This window comes from Trichomycterus rosablanca, unplaced genomic scaffold (assembly GCF_030014385.1).
Source record: "Trichomycterus rosablanca isolate fTriRos1 unplaced genomic scaffold, fTriRos1.hap1 scaffold_128, whole genome shotgun sequence".
In the NCBI taxonomy this organism is placed as follows: domain Eukaryota; kingdom Metazoa; phylum Chordata; class Actinopteri; order Siluriformes; family Trichomycteridae; genus Trichomycterus; species Trichomycterus rosablanca.
Genome location: NW_026946960.1, coordinates 152255 through 166376, shown reverse-complemented (window position 1 = coordinate 166376; position 14122 = coordinate 152255). Strand labels below are relative to the sequence as shown.

The window sequence follows — 14122 nt, the reverse complement described above, 5'->3', positions numbered from 1 at the left end:
TGGCAATGGATGACCTCCTACCTCGAAGGGCGCTCCTACCAAGTGTAATGGAGGGGATCCATAACTCCCCCATGCACTCTCTCAACCGGTGTTCCTCTGGCTTCCTGTAGCTGCACGCATTCAGTTTAAAACACTGATGCTCGCCTACAAAGCCAAAAATGGACCAGCCCCAAGCTACCTTCGAGGCCTAATCAAACCCCGCTCTGTACCACGCAACCTCTGAGCCTCTAGTCTCGCTCGACTTGAGCCTCCACCCAGGACTAAAGGAAGACAAGCATCAAGGCTCTTCTCTGTTCTAGCACCCAAGTGGTGGAATGAACTTCCTCTGTCTGTCCGAACATCTGAGTCTCTTGCTGTCTTTAAAAAACGATTAAAAACCCACCTTTTTACTAAACACTTAGGCTGACTTGTACTTATTTACTAACATTTTTTTCCATTTAAAAAAAAAAAAAAAAAAAAAAACTTTCAGCAGATTTGTGTTCTTTGACTGTTGTTTACTAAAACTTGAGAAATGAAATGTTTACTATGGAAGCACTTCTGTAAGTCGCTCTGGATAAGAGCGTCTGCTAAATGCAGAAAATGTAAATGTACATTCTACAATAAGCAGAGTAACTGGTAACAGGTAAGGATATCATTAGGAGGTATATCCGCCAAAGTCAGCAAAGTTTTTGCAAGCAAAGATGGGTCGTGGATTACCACTCTGTGGTAAATAATTATTAATCATTATAAAAATAAAATTTCTCAACAACAGATTGCAATGGCTTTTAATTATAATCTGTACATACATTCTACATACATTGTAAATACATGCTGCATCATGAAGAGGTTGATCAGTCTACACTGACCACAGACTGAAGTCTTGTATTAAGCAAAACATAATAAGTGAAAGTACAGTGTTACCTTGAAACTCGACGTCAGTTGGTTCTGGGATTGGCGTTGAGTTTAAAAGGCGTTGAGTTTCAAAGTGTTTCTTCCCATAAGGATGTATAGGAAACCTGTTAATGTGTTCAACTGTCCCATGAAACTGCATGTATTTTAGGCTAATGTAAAATAATGGGGTTGTTTTTGACACTTATACACTGAAAATAACACAAATATGATATAGAAACACTGAAATACATTTTAAAACAGTAAAAAATCAATAAAAAATACAATAAAACCTGTTTACCTTTACTTCTTTATTGTTTCCTTATGCTTCTTAATCGTGGAGAAGCTTGATCTTGGAATACCGTATTCCATTCAGTAAAGGCGCATTCACATGAGAAGTGACAAAATAGCTTTTGCACTGGCTGTGCCATTATTTAGTGTTTCTATTTTGTTATTTTAATACATTAATTCACATTAAGCTTTTTTTTTTTTTTTTTTTTTGTAACGATAAGCGTTTTAGAACCCAGAGCTTTCAGAGTGAATTTGACTGTTATTCCACACAAATGCAGATTCGTCTCACATTCACACTTTGATGATGTTTTACCGCACAGCTCAAGTCGAGCGCTGTACAAAATGGCTGTTCATTGTTAATTTGAAATGAAATAAATATATTTTTTTAAAAACAAAAAACGCTGAACACGTTGAGTTTAAGGGTGGGTACACATTTCTTGATGAGGGGCGTCAAATTTTAAAGATTTTGAGTTTAGGGGACGATACTTGGATGCTTGGATACTTGGACTCCCCTGTATTATAATCATCAATCACTTGGACTTTGTTTTAACTATTTAAACAAAATGTAATTAGTGATTTTAATTGTATTTGGTAATTAATTACTTAATTATTAACATCCCTAATACAAATAAAAATACCGGTTGTAACTGCTTGGCACTATCAATATTAAACTCATCCGAATAATAATATTAAAATAATACATAGGTTATGGATATTATATGGGCCATATAGTGCACTTCTGCTGATTAAATAAATAAATAAATAAAAATAGCAAAATAAAATGATATGACTAAATACCTTAATGTGGTCAAAACATCAAGACAACATTTTCAAATGTAGATTTGTCAGTGTGGACTAGGCTACTCACAAAAAACTAATAACTAATACTTTTTTTTTTATCAAATTTGAAACTATTGTTCATGAGCTGTTGCAGTCTGTTCATCAGTTCATCTTGAAATTCTTCTCTCCTTCAGTAATTGGTTCTATATTGTACTGATGTTCCATGCAGCTCATCATGCCAGGAAACCCAACAAAGTGTAAAAAGTAACTGGTACAGAACCTGCTTTTCTCAGAAGAGGGAGCTACAGTATCTGTCTAGCAATTTACCTCCTAAATCTTTCTAAGATGTCAAGCTGCTTTAACATCTTCTAGTATTTATTACACTGCAATAGTATTTATTTGTAAGAACCATCACTCATCCTAAACTACTAATATTTAACATTATAATCTACAGTAAAAATCACACAAAATGAACAAACATTAAGTTCAGCCTGTTCTAGAGGTTAGAAAACCAGAACAACCTGCTGGAACTTAAAAGGCTAATTAAAACATCTCGCTTCTCTTAAAAAGCACCAGTTACACACAGATACATAATTCAGATGTGTCAGTTCAGTTCAATGTCAAAGACAGCTCAGGGTAGCAGCTCTCTTTTATCCTGGATTAGGCCATCTACCAGTAAAGCAAATGAGGGAGATGTGTCAGTATCAGTTATTTGGTTACTAAAAAGCGTGCACAATATGGCCTTGTTTTGGCCTGTTTTTCATTTATTTATGCAATTTGATAATTTGAGTTATTTGATTAGATGTGTATCGATTGTGTTAACAAAAATAAATATATAAGTTAAATATCCTACTGTGTTTTTTATTTTTTTTATTTTATTAATAATTTTGGCGATGGGTGCCCTTTTTTTTGGCTTCAGCACCTGCCCCCAAAAATGTCTGTGCACATGCCTGTTTATTATGATTGATAATCATGACTGCCTTATACAGTAATACAGCTGCTTAACAGTTGATGCTTAACAGTAAAACAAAATGCCTATGACATTATAAATGTGTAACCAAAGTGTAAACTATAACATTAAAATCCTTCTAAATAAATTCATAATGCTGTATGTCAACTGATGACTTTAAACTTTATATATAATCTGTGCATCCATAGTCTGCTTCACCAATATTTAGAGGAACGCAACTAGTCATGTCCAAATATGATGTTAGTCACTATTTTTTCAATGTAAATAAGACAGTTATGTGGAGTGATAACAGCATGACAGTCATTTGTCAGGAGTCAACATACTTGTTCCTGCATTAAATTGTGATGTGACTAAAGCTAAAAACAGCATCTGCATCTGAAACACTAATGATTAATTATATATTTTTATTAACTGTCTCTACTCACTAAACACTTTTTGGGAACACTATACTAATAGTGTGAAGGATCTCCATTGGTTTCCAAAAGTTATTAGGTCTTCGTGGCATGGATTACTTAAGATATTGGAAACAGATGCATCTAGATGCATGACATATGAAGACAGGGTTAACACGAATGCACATGGATTGGGGGTGGGGCGGGGTTATGTTCTTTCATACAGTATAGACAACTTTTGGTATACCAGATGTGAATCTGACACTCAGCACAATGATGTTACTCCTTCTCTTCATTTTACTTATTACTGATGAAAATGGTAAGTGTTATACAATAACTTTCATATTTCATTGAGTTTGTATTAATTTTCCACTATAACAAGCATTATAGCAATTTTAGTTAAAATGTTTTTAATTTAGAATGAAATAAATGTTCTATATTGTTAACATGTTTTATAGCAGAAGCTGCTGAGAGTATTACAGCAGATAAACCCAGCTTAACATCAAATGAAGGCAGCAACATCACACTATCCTGCACATATGAATCATCAGTTAATATACTCCACTGGTATCGACAAAAACCTGGATCAAAACCAGAGTTTCTACTGCTGATTAATGAGGGTTTTGTCACCAAGGCTTCATCACCTGATCCAATAATGTCCATCAAAACTAAAGAGAATAAGAAAGTAGAACTGGAGATCGTCTCTGCTGCAGTATCTGACTCTGCTCTGTACTATTGTGCTCTGCAGCCTGGTGTGACTGCACTTTGCCAAAACGGCATCAATTCTTCTAGGTACACTTGCACAAAGTCAGCACAAAGTCTGGGATTTACATTTGTCAGTTCTTATGTGTTAACGTGTGTTGTTGAAGTGAATATTTTTACATGTTTTTTTTCTTTTTTTTTTTTATCTTCTTTAATTAGTAAGTAAAAGTGATCTGTCATACTAAAGTTAAATAAACTGTTTAGCATTATTGTGAGCGCTAGTCACCTAAAAGTACATTTGAAATGTATATTTTAACTTATTCATTCATCAGATTCTCATCATAATTAGGGTCATGGGGGTGCTAAAGTTTAACCCAGAGCTCATTAGGTGAAACACAGAGAGACACATAATTAGTTGTATTTTTAAAAGCATTTATCTAATGCAGTTAATACAGGTTATTATTTAAACTCTGTAAGTACACTGAATGAATATTTATGTAGTGAATTCTTTGCAAGTATAAATACAGCATCCATTAATATCATGTGAAGTAAAAATACATAACATAGTATTAAAAGTACCTGAATATGTTCTTTAATATAATTCATTTATATTTTCTATTCAAAGTAAAGAACATTGAAATATATTTAAAATGATTAAATTTTAATACAACAAAAATATTGTAAAACATTTTACTAATGTACCAATAAGTCACTTTTTGAAAAATACACTTAAGTAAACATTTGTATTTGTTAAAAGTGATTTAAGTGAATTACTACAGCAGTTATTTAATATACTTTGAAAAACAGACCAAACATCTATTTTTAAAAAAAAGTATTTGAGAAATATATTAAATGAATGAAACTTAATTTCAACTAAAAGTAAACTTCATGGTAATGTATTTATTAAATGTATACTTTCTATCATTTTTAATAAGTATGATAAAAGTTTACTTGCACTCATTTGTTAAAGTATGACAATATATTTTAACATGTTTATAATAAGTACAGACATGTGCAAGTTTATTTACAGTATACTTAGACAAATCTCAGTATATTTTTAGTACAATTAAGTAAATTTTTTTTACTAGGGTTGATAAAGATTCAGCCCCATATTTAAATCTTCTCAGCTCCAAACTTTACTGTGATTATTTGTGGTATAATATGGTAACCCTTCCTCCTCATGAATAACAATAATATCATCATTGTTCTGATTTGTCTAAATGTTTGTAGAGACAATGCTGCAGCCAGCCATATGATTTTGCATATTGCTTAACAATATAAATCTTTTACTTTTAGATTATCAAACCAATTATACTGTAAGAAATGTGCACTTTTTAAAGGATGTATATTGTCCATTTTATTAATAACACTTTTAGATTAATATAATAACTCAGTCAGCCATGCCAGTGTGACATCAGTGCAGTGCATGAGATCATACAGACCTGGGTGAAGAAGTTCAGTTACTCTTCATATCCAACATGAAAATAACATTATATCTGAAATTTTATAAAAGTTGTCTGATTGACTTTGACTCTGGCAGGGTTGTTGGTGTTGGATGGACTGATTTAAGTCAGAAACTGTCTAGTTACACAGAAAGACACAAACAGTTCTTGTACAAGCTCTACAGGCAGAAACAACTTGGCATAAATGATCAGTTACCAGTTTGTTTATTTTTGCACACAGATGTAGTGAAGGAAAGTAAACACATGATGGCAGACTCCATCTACCTTTTGTCAAACACAGTAACAAAGCTGTACTGTTGGAGAAGTTGAAGATAAAACATGATTCAAACAAACATAAAAATGATGGCAGTCTTTGGGCTGAGTGATTCTGCAGCACAAATATGACATTGCTTGGATTTGTTTGCCTTTTTTAATTGTTCCATTGAGTGAGAAATAACATGTAATGTGCATTAAATACTACTTCATATAGGGTGATGATATTTTGGTTTTCAGATAAGAGAACACTTGGCAGGGTGGCAGCATGGGCAAGACGGACACCTGCACTGGGTTGAAAGCTTGGTTTTGGTGGTGGGGGGGATTAGCAAAGTAATTATATGTAATTGGTGCCACCATGGCAATGTGTATAAAGTAGAGTTTTAAATATTTGACAAATGCATCAATAACCATGAAACTTTTTACTGAACTTTAATAATAAACAACTACTTTTTAACAAGACAACTAACAAATGCATTTATGATCAGATAATCTTATTACTTTCAATTCAGCCTTTAGCTTGCCCAGAGTCCAGGGGTGGTGTGCTTTACATCACTCCCTCTGACAGCTGGCATTATGCTTGGTGATGTAAGGCTCGAATGCAACTGCTCAGCCATGGAACCCCATACCATAAAACTCCTGGAGCAGTTTTTGTGCTGATGTTAATTCCAGAGGAGGTACTGAGTCAGCAAAACATTGGGTGACTTAAATATTTATTTGACAATTTATGTAACTCACCAGCAACCACTTTAGAAACCACAGTGTAGTATTTTATTTTAGCAAAATGACAAACCAGAGAAAATGTATCAGTGCACATAAAAACTACTACAGTATCTGTGACTTGTGAATGAAGGAGTAAGTGAGCGAGTAAAAAATAAACCTGATCTATCCACGATTTTCCTGGCAACACAATGGGGGCTGCCATGACACCTCCCTATTTCCGTTTGCCGGTTTTTCGTTTCCGGTCGCGTTAGATTTGCTGTAGTACTAACTACAACATTATTAAACTACTTTTGGTAAGGACTGCATGGTTCAAATATGAACTCGGGCTCGACGTGTGCCGCTCTCGGGTGCCACAACAACTCAAAGAAATTAAAGCTGTTATTGGAAAGGACGAGCTTTTAACAGCAGCGGATTTGTAAACATTGTCGGTGCGCTGCGCCTTACGCGTTACATTCCATAATAATAATATTAATTATATTAATAATATAATAATATTTATTAATGAAATAATAATAAAAAAAATTTAATATCGTATAATGCAGTTTCACTTTGTATAGTCCAAAATTTTAGAGAGCGTTGCAGAAATTGCACAAATAACATTTAAATCCGGACACCCAGACAGACACGGCTTGTGCAAGTGTTGTTCCCAGTTCATTGTTTTAGTAAATTAAACAACGCAACGCGTTTTATTCTGTCCATTCAGCTCCCCTTTCCTACTTTACATCCACTCATGAACCAATATAAGTATACACTGTTGTAGAAGTAAAAACAATCAACAAATCAGTCGTGATACATCGTTTATTATTTCCAATGTTTCACAGCTATTAGAATGTTCCTCGGTTCATCCCTACCTTCCACAACTTCGCTAACCCTGCAATGCACGAGTAACCCACCGTCTCGACTACTCCACTTTCCCTCAGCATTACCCACGCCTGATGTTTTCCCTCAGCATTACCCACGCCTGATGTTTTCCCTCAGCATTACCCACGCCTGATGTTTACCTTCAGCAATTCCTACGCATGTAAGCCTCTGTGCTTTTATAGTCCTGTAGCTCCTCACCGTCTACAGCTTCGGAAAAGACGAAATGGTTCACTTATATCAATATAGCTAACCTCATGTCATCTACCCACTCTGTAGACGTGGAGCACTGTCAGAACACGGTCACCACAGCTTCTTAAAATGTCCTTACTGTCGAGTGCTAGGAATTAAGAAAGGACTCAGTTTTAACTCAAACAAAACTACTTTATTATTGTTCGGAGTATCAGCTTGCAGACGCAGAACATGCGAGTGAGCAGAGTGCGTTCCAACAACACACCGAGAGGAGGGAATAAGGGTACAACAGTGCACTCGTCTAACAAAATGCATAAATAGACAGTCGCTCTACACTTACTATTCAACCACCTAGCGTTTTTGGCCATGTTTGTTAAAAAAAACCAGTTACGAATGACCACTACTTCTGTCGTTCAGAACGTAAACACTGTAACCGGAAGTCAAAAACCGGCTTCAGCTACGAATCACGGGAAAGGTCAAAGTTCAGGAAAATCGTGGATAAGGTTCCTCAGTTCTAAAAATGATGAGAAAATGCATCAGGACCTGCTACTTAATTATAGGAACAATTGAGATCTAAATTTGTTGACAAATTAATGGCTTCCATTTGCAGCATAAATAACAAAAAATTCGATAGATAGATAGATAGATAGATAGATAGATAGATAGATAGATAGATAGATAGATAGATAGATAGATAGATAGATAGATAGATGATAAATAGATAGATAGATAGAATAATTAGATAGATTGTTTTATCTATGTGAAGTGAATACAGTGTATTTTATTAAAATATTAAAAATGGCTGTGAGTGATTGATGTAAAGCTCAGCTTTTGTTTCCCACTCATATCAATATAAAATAGGAGGAGTTTGTATAGAACTGTAAAGAAGCAGAATCACCCCGTCCTTCCTTCACTTCTCACAATACAAACATGATGTTCCTGTGTTCTCTTCTTCTCTTCTCAGCTATACAATGTAAGTACATCTCATTATTTTTATGCAGTCACAGTACACAATGTGTTTTCATTTTACTGTATGACTGTATTTATTTATTACATCACATTTAACATATTTATCTGATTTGCAGGGAAGAGTTTGGCACAGTCAATAAAACCACTGAATGATACATTAAATGCAGCAGTGGGTCACAGCATTGTTCTCTCTTGTGAATATCAGAGTGCAACTTATATGCAGTGGTATCGTCAGTATCCTGGATCTACACCAGAGTTTATAGTTTCTATCCTTAAAAGTGAGACCCTCAAACCATCTAGCATTCCTGGTTTATCAGCTACAGTTGATGGAACAAAAAACCTTGTGAATCTGAAGATCTCCTCTGCTGCAGTATCAGATTCTGCTCTGTACTACTGTGCCATGCAGCCCACAGTAACAGGAAACTTCTCTACACTGTACAAAAACCAGTGTATACAGATCACAGACTGAGTAACACATGCTTTAGTTTTTTGAATTCCAGACATATAAAGCCATATTATATATATATATTAAATTTATATATATTAAATACAAACCAAATTTCATGAAAAGTTTGGACTGTTTGTAGATTTCAATAAAAAAAGAATACAAAGATGTTTTATTGACCAACTTTATAGCATTTTAGTATAAGTATAAAAATAATAATTAATAATAACAAATAATTAATAATAATAACAAATAAATAATAATTAATAATAATAATAACAAATAAATAATAATTAATAATAACAATAATCATTAATTAATATAAAAGCTTCATCTACAACCCCAAATCAGAAAAAGTTGGGACAGCATGGAAAAAGCAAATAAAAAACACAGAGTTTCTTACATTTACTTTCACTTTTATTTAATTGCAGACAGGATGAACCTGAGATATTTCATGTTTTATCTCTCAACTTCATTTTATTTATTATTAAACATCCATTCCTGCATTTCAGGCCTGCAATACATTCCAAAAAAAGTTGGGACAGTAAAGCATTTACCACTTTGTAATGTTGCCATTCCTTTTCACCACACTTAAAAGACGTTTTGGCACCGAGGATACCAAGTGATTTAGTGTTTCAACTTTTATTTTGTCTTCCTGCAAACACGTCTTAAGATGTGCAACAGTACGGGGTCGTCATTGTCTCATTTTTCATTTCAAAATTCTCCACACATTTGGGGACAGGTCAGAACTGCAGGCAGGCCAGTCCAGTACCCGTACCCTCTTCTTCTGCAGCCATGTCTTTGTAATGTGTGCAGCATGTGGTTTTGTATTGTCTTGTTGAAAAATGCATGAACGTCCCTGGAAAAGATGACGTCTTGAAGGCAGCATGTGTTGCTCTAAGATTTCAATGTACTTTTCTGCATTAATGCTGCCATCACAGAAGTGTTAATGACGCCTCATACCATGACAGACCCTGGCTTTTGGACTTGTTGCTGATAACAATCTGGATGTTTTTTTTTCGTCTTTGGTCTGGAGCACACGGCATCCATTTTTTCTCAAAAAAGACCTGGAATGCTGATTCATCTGACCACAATACACATTTCCACTGTGTGATGGTCCATCCTAGATGCCTCCGAGCCCCAAGAAGTCGACGCCGCTTATGGACATGGTTAACATAAGGCTTCTTTAATGCACAGTAAAGATTTAAGTGGCATTTGTGCATGTAACTCTGTATTGTAGAGCGTTACAAAGGTTTGCCAAAGTAATCCCTCACCCATGTGGTTATATCAGCTATTGTTGAGTGGTGGTTCTTGATGCAGTGCTGTCTGAGGGATCAAAGATCACGGGCGTTCAGCTTAATCTTGCACCCTTGGCCTTTATGCACTGAAATTTCTCCCAATTCCTTGAATGGTTTAATGATATTATGCACTGTAGAGGGAGAAATATGAAAATCCCTTCCAATCTTTCTTTGAGGTTCATTGTTTTTAAACATTTCAATTATTTTCTCACACATTTGTTGACAAACTGGAGATCCTCTGATCATCTTTGCTCATCAAAGACTCAGCCTTTCCTGGATGCTGCTTCTGTACCAAACCATGATTACAATCACCTGTTAACATCACCTGTTTAAACTCACATCATTATTTCGTTTTTTCACCTCATTACTAGCCCAAAATTTACATTGACATGAGATTTTCCTTGTCGTTTTGACTTCATACTTTTCACTGTTTGACTTTCCTTCACAATGACAGTGCTTTACATTTAAACATGGATTCACAAAACCTCTCGATGGCTTTAAGAATAACTAAAGGTTAGAATTTTAATAATGTGGCCTGGCATCCACGTAGAAAGCTGTTCAAGTTTTGCCACTTAAACCCCCCATTTCATTTCCATTTGCACGCTGGGATTAGAACCTGAAGAGGCAGTTGATGAATTAACGACGTTTACAGAACTATGAAATAGGACGTGGGTAAACAAGGGCTCGTCCAGGATTTGAACCCGGGACCTCTCGCACCCTAAGCAAGAATCATACCCTTAGACCAACGAGCCAGCTTGGAAAAATGCAAGGACTTTTTTTTTTTTTTTTACCTCCATGGCTTAGCATCAAAACCATGTTGACTGGTTGCACTGGGAAGTGTATTCATGACAAATCAAAATTCAATGCAGAGCTTCATTAAAGCATTTCTAACAGTTTAAGCATGAGGTGTCATTAAAGACTCGCTTTGTCAAATAAAAAGACTTGGAAGCATTTGACAGGAGCTGTGTGCAGTCCCACTGACTTTATGCTTCACACTGTTTACGTTATGTATCATGTTTATCCACCCAAACTGTACAATACAAACGTTGTGACGCTGTCTTTAATCGCTTAGTTATACAAGAGATTTTGCAACATTTACATTACCATGATATTTTATCTTGACGTGTTGTCTTCATGCTCCTTGCTGTTTGGATTTTGTAACATTTTCAGTGCTTTGCATTTACCAAAAGATTCTAAAATCTGTAGAAGAAAAAAAAAATTGAAGCTGACTGGAAGAATTGTTATGAAAGGTATTTACATCCACATAAGCTTACCAACTTCTACCAGTGTATCAGCATTTGTCATTTTTGTTTAATCATTAGATTTTAATGGGACACTTGATAAGTTTTTTGTATAGTTCAACGAAGCATTTGACTAAACAAGGGCTCGTCCAGGATTTGAACCCGGGACCGCTCACACCCAAAGCAAGAATCATACCCCTAGACCAACGAGCCAGCGGGAATAAGAGTCTTTGTGTTACTTTAATCTGCGTGACTGACCTTCAAAACTATGTTGTCTGGTTGAGCTGGTAAGTGTGGTTGGTGCTTGCATTACAAAACTATCAAAACCTCCCGTATCAGTACATAGACTGGTTATAACCTCTTCTTAAAGAGTTAAAACATCTGTTGTCTGAACAAAATGAATGTTACCATACACAAGGAGTTAGAAAGACAAAATAGGCACAAGGTAACCGAGCCAGCCAGGAGTCGAACCTAGAATCTTCTGATTCGTAGTCAGATGCGTTATCCATTGCGCCACTTTCCCCTGTGGGACAGTGCTTGTGACTTTCCTGAAGCTCCGGCCTCATTTCTGTCTTTTGCCCAAGGAGAGAATGGAAAACTTTGACGCACGGCATACAAAAACACCCTGCCGTGAACCGGGGTTGCTGCGGCCACAACGCAGAGTACTCACCACTTTACGATCACAGCATTCCAACGGTCAGCCATGTCCAGGTCATGTTGACTGCTCCCTGATAGACTGCAGTCATAGTTCCAACAGAACAAGTCTCTTGAGCTACAGCAACACGGCACAGAGGAACTAATTGGCAAAGTTTTGCTCGAGTCTCATCACATAGACAAATTCCCACACCGGGAGTCGAACCCGGGCCGCCTGGGTGAAAACCAGGAATCCTGACCGCTAGACCATATGGGAAAGTGAAGGGCTCGCCATCGGCTGACGCCAGCATCAGTCACTTCTTTCCACTTTGACAAGGCTTTGTCACGTTGACAAGACCTGCATTGTTGGATCTGAGGTACCAAGAACCATACACAAGGAGTTAGAAAGACAAAATAGGTACAAGGTAACCGAGCCAGCCAGGAGTCGAACATAGAATCTTCTGATCCGTAGTAAGACACGTTATCCATTGCGCCACTGCCCCCTAAGAGACAGCGCTTGTGACTTTCCTGAAGCTCCGGCCTAATTTCTGTCTTTTGACCAAGGAGAGAATGGAAAACTTTGAAGCACGGCATACAAAAACACCCTGCCGTGACCCGGATTTGAACTGGGGTTGCTGCGGCCACAATACAGAGTACTAACCACTATACGATCACGGCATTCCAACTGTCAGCCACGTCCAGCTCACGTCCACTGCTCCCTGATAGACTGCAGTCATAGTTCCAACAGAACAAGCTTCTTGAGCTACAGCAACATGGCACAGAGGAACTAATAGGCAAAGTTTTGCTGGAGTCCTATCATAAAAATGAATTCTCATTCCAGAAGTCTAACCCGGGCCGCCTGGGTAAAAACCAGGAATCCTGACCGCTAGACCATATGGCAAACTGAAAAGCTTGCCATCGGCTGATGCCAGCATCAGTCACTTCTTTCCACTTTGACAAGACCTGCATTGTTGGATCTGAGGTAATAAAGGCAAATTCCTATAGCGGGAGTTGAACCGGGGCCGCCTGGGTGACCGCTAGCCCATATGGAAAAACTGAAGAACTTACTATCAGCTGATGCCAGAATCAGTCGCTCCTTTCCACTTTGACAAGACCTGCATTGTTGGATCTGAGGTACCAAGAACCATACACAAGGAGTTAGAAAGACAAAAAAGGCACAAGGTAACCGAGCCAGCCAGGAGTCGAACCTAGAATCTTCTGATCCATAGTCAGACACGTTATCCATTGCGCCGCTGGCCCCTGTAGGGCTTTCCTGAAGCTCCGGCCTCATTTCTGTCTTTTGACCAATGAGAGAATGGAAAACTTTGAAGCACAGCATACAAAAACACCATGCCATGACCCGGATTCGAACCGGGGTTGCTGCGGCCACAACGCAGAGTACTAACTACTATACGATCACGGCATTCCAATGGTCAGCCACGTCCAGCTCACGTCCACTGCTCCCTGATAGACTGCAGTAATAGTTCCAACAGAACAAGCCTCTTGAGCTACAGCAACATAGCGCAGAGGAACTAATAGGCAAAGTTTTGCTCGAGACCTATCATAAAGACAAATTCCAATACCGGGAATCGAACCTGGGCCACCTGAGTGAAAACCAGGAATCCTGACCGCTAGACCATATGGGAAACTGAAGAGCTTACCATCGGTTGACGCCAGCATCAGTCACTTTTTTCCACTTTGACAAGACCTGTATTGTTGGATCTGAGGTACCAAGAACCATACACAAAAAGTTAGAAAGACAAAAAGGGCACAAGCCACTGAGCCAGCCAGGAGTCAAACCTAGAATCTTCTGACCCGTAGTTAGACGCGTTATCCATTGCGCCACTGAGAGACTGCGCTTACGCGCTCCGGCCTCATTTCTGTCTTTTGCCCAAGAGAATGGAAAACTTTGAAACACAGCATTCAAAAACACCCTGCCGTGATCCGAACCGGGAATGCTGCGGCCACAACGCAGAGTACTAACCACTATACAATTCCAACGTTCACAGCCACGTCCAGCTCACGTCCACTGCTCCCTGATAGACT

At 37.3% G+C, this 14122-nt stretch overlaps 3 non-coding genes across 3 annotated transcripts; all 3 read right to left on the bottom strand.

Moving 5' to 3' along the window:
* Positions 1-10882: 10882 nt before the first annotated feature.
* Positions 10883-10954, bottom strand: trnap-agg (transfer RNA proline (anticodon AGG)). Its single transcript has one exon. It is a non-coding gene; the product is annotated as a tRNA-Pro (tRNA).
* A 1327-nt stretch (positions 10955-12281) lies between these two features.
* Positions 12282-12353, bottom strand: trnae-uuc (transfer RNA glutamic acid (anticodon UUC)). Its single transcript has one exon. It is a non-coding gene; the product is annotated as a tRNA-Glu (tRNA).
* Positions 12354-13650: 1297 nt separating this feature from the next.
* On the bottom strand, positions 13651-13722 carry trnae-uuc (transfer RNA glutamic acid (anticodon UUC)). The gene has a single exon. It is a non-coding gene; the product is annotated as a tRNA-Glu (tRNA).
* Positions 13723-14122: the final 400 nt, after the last annotated feature.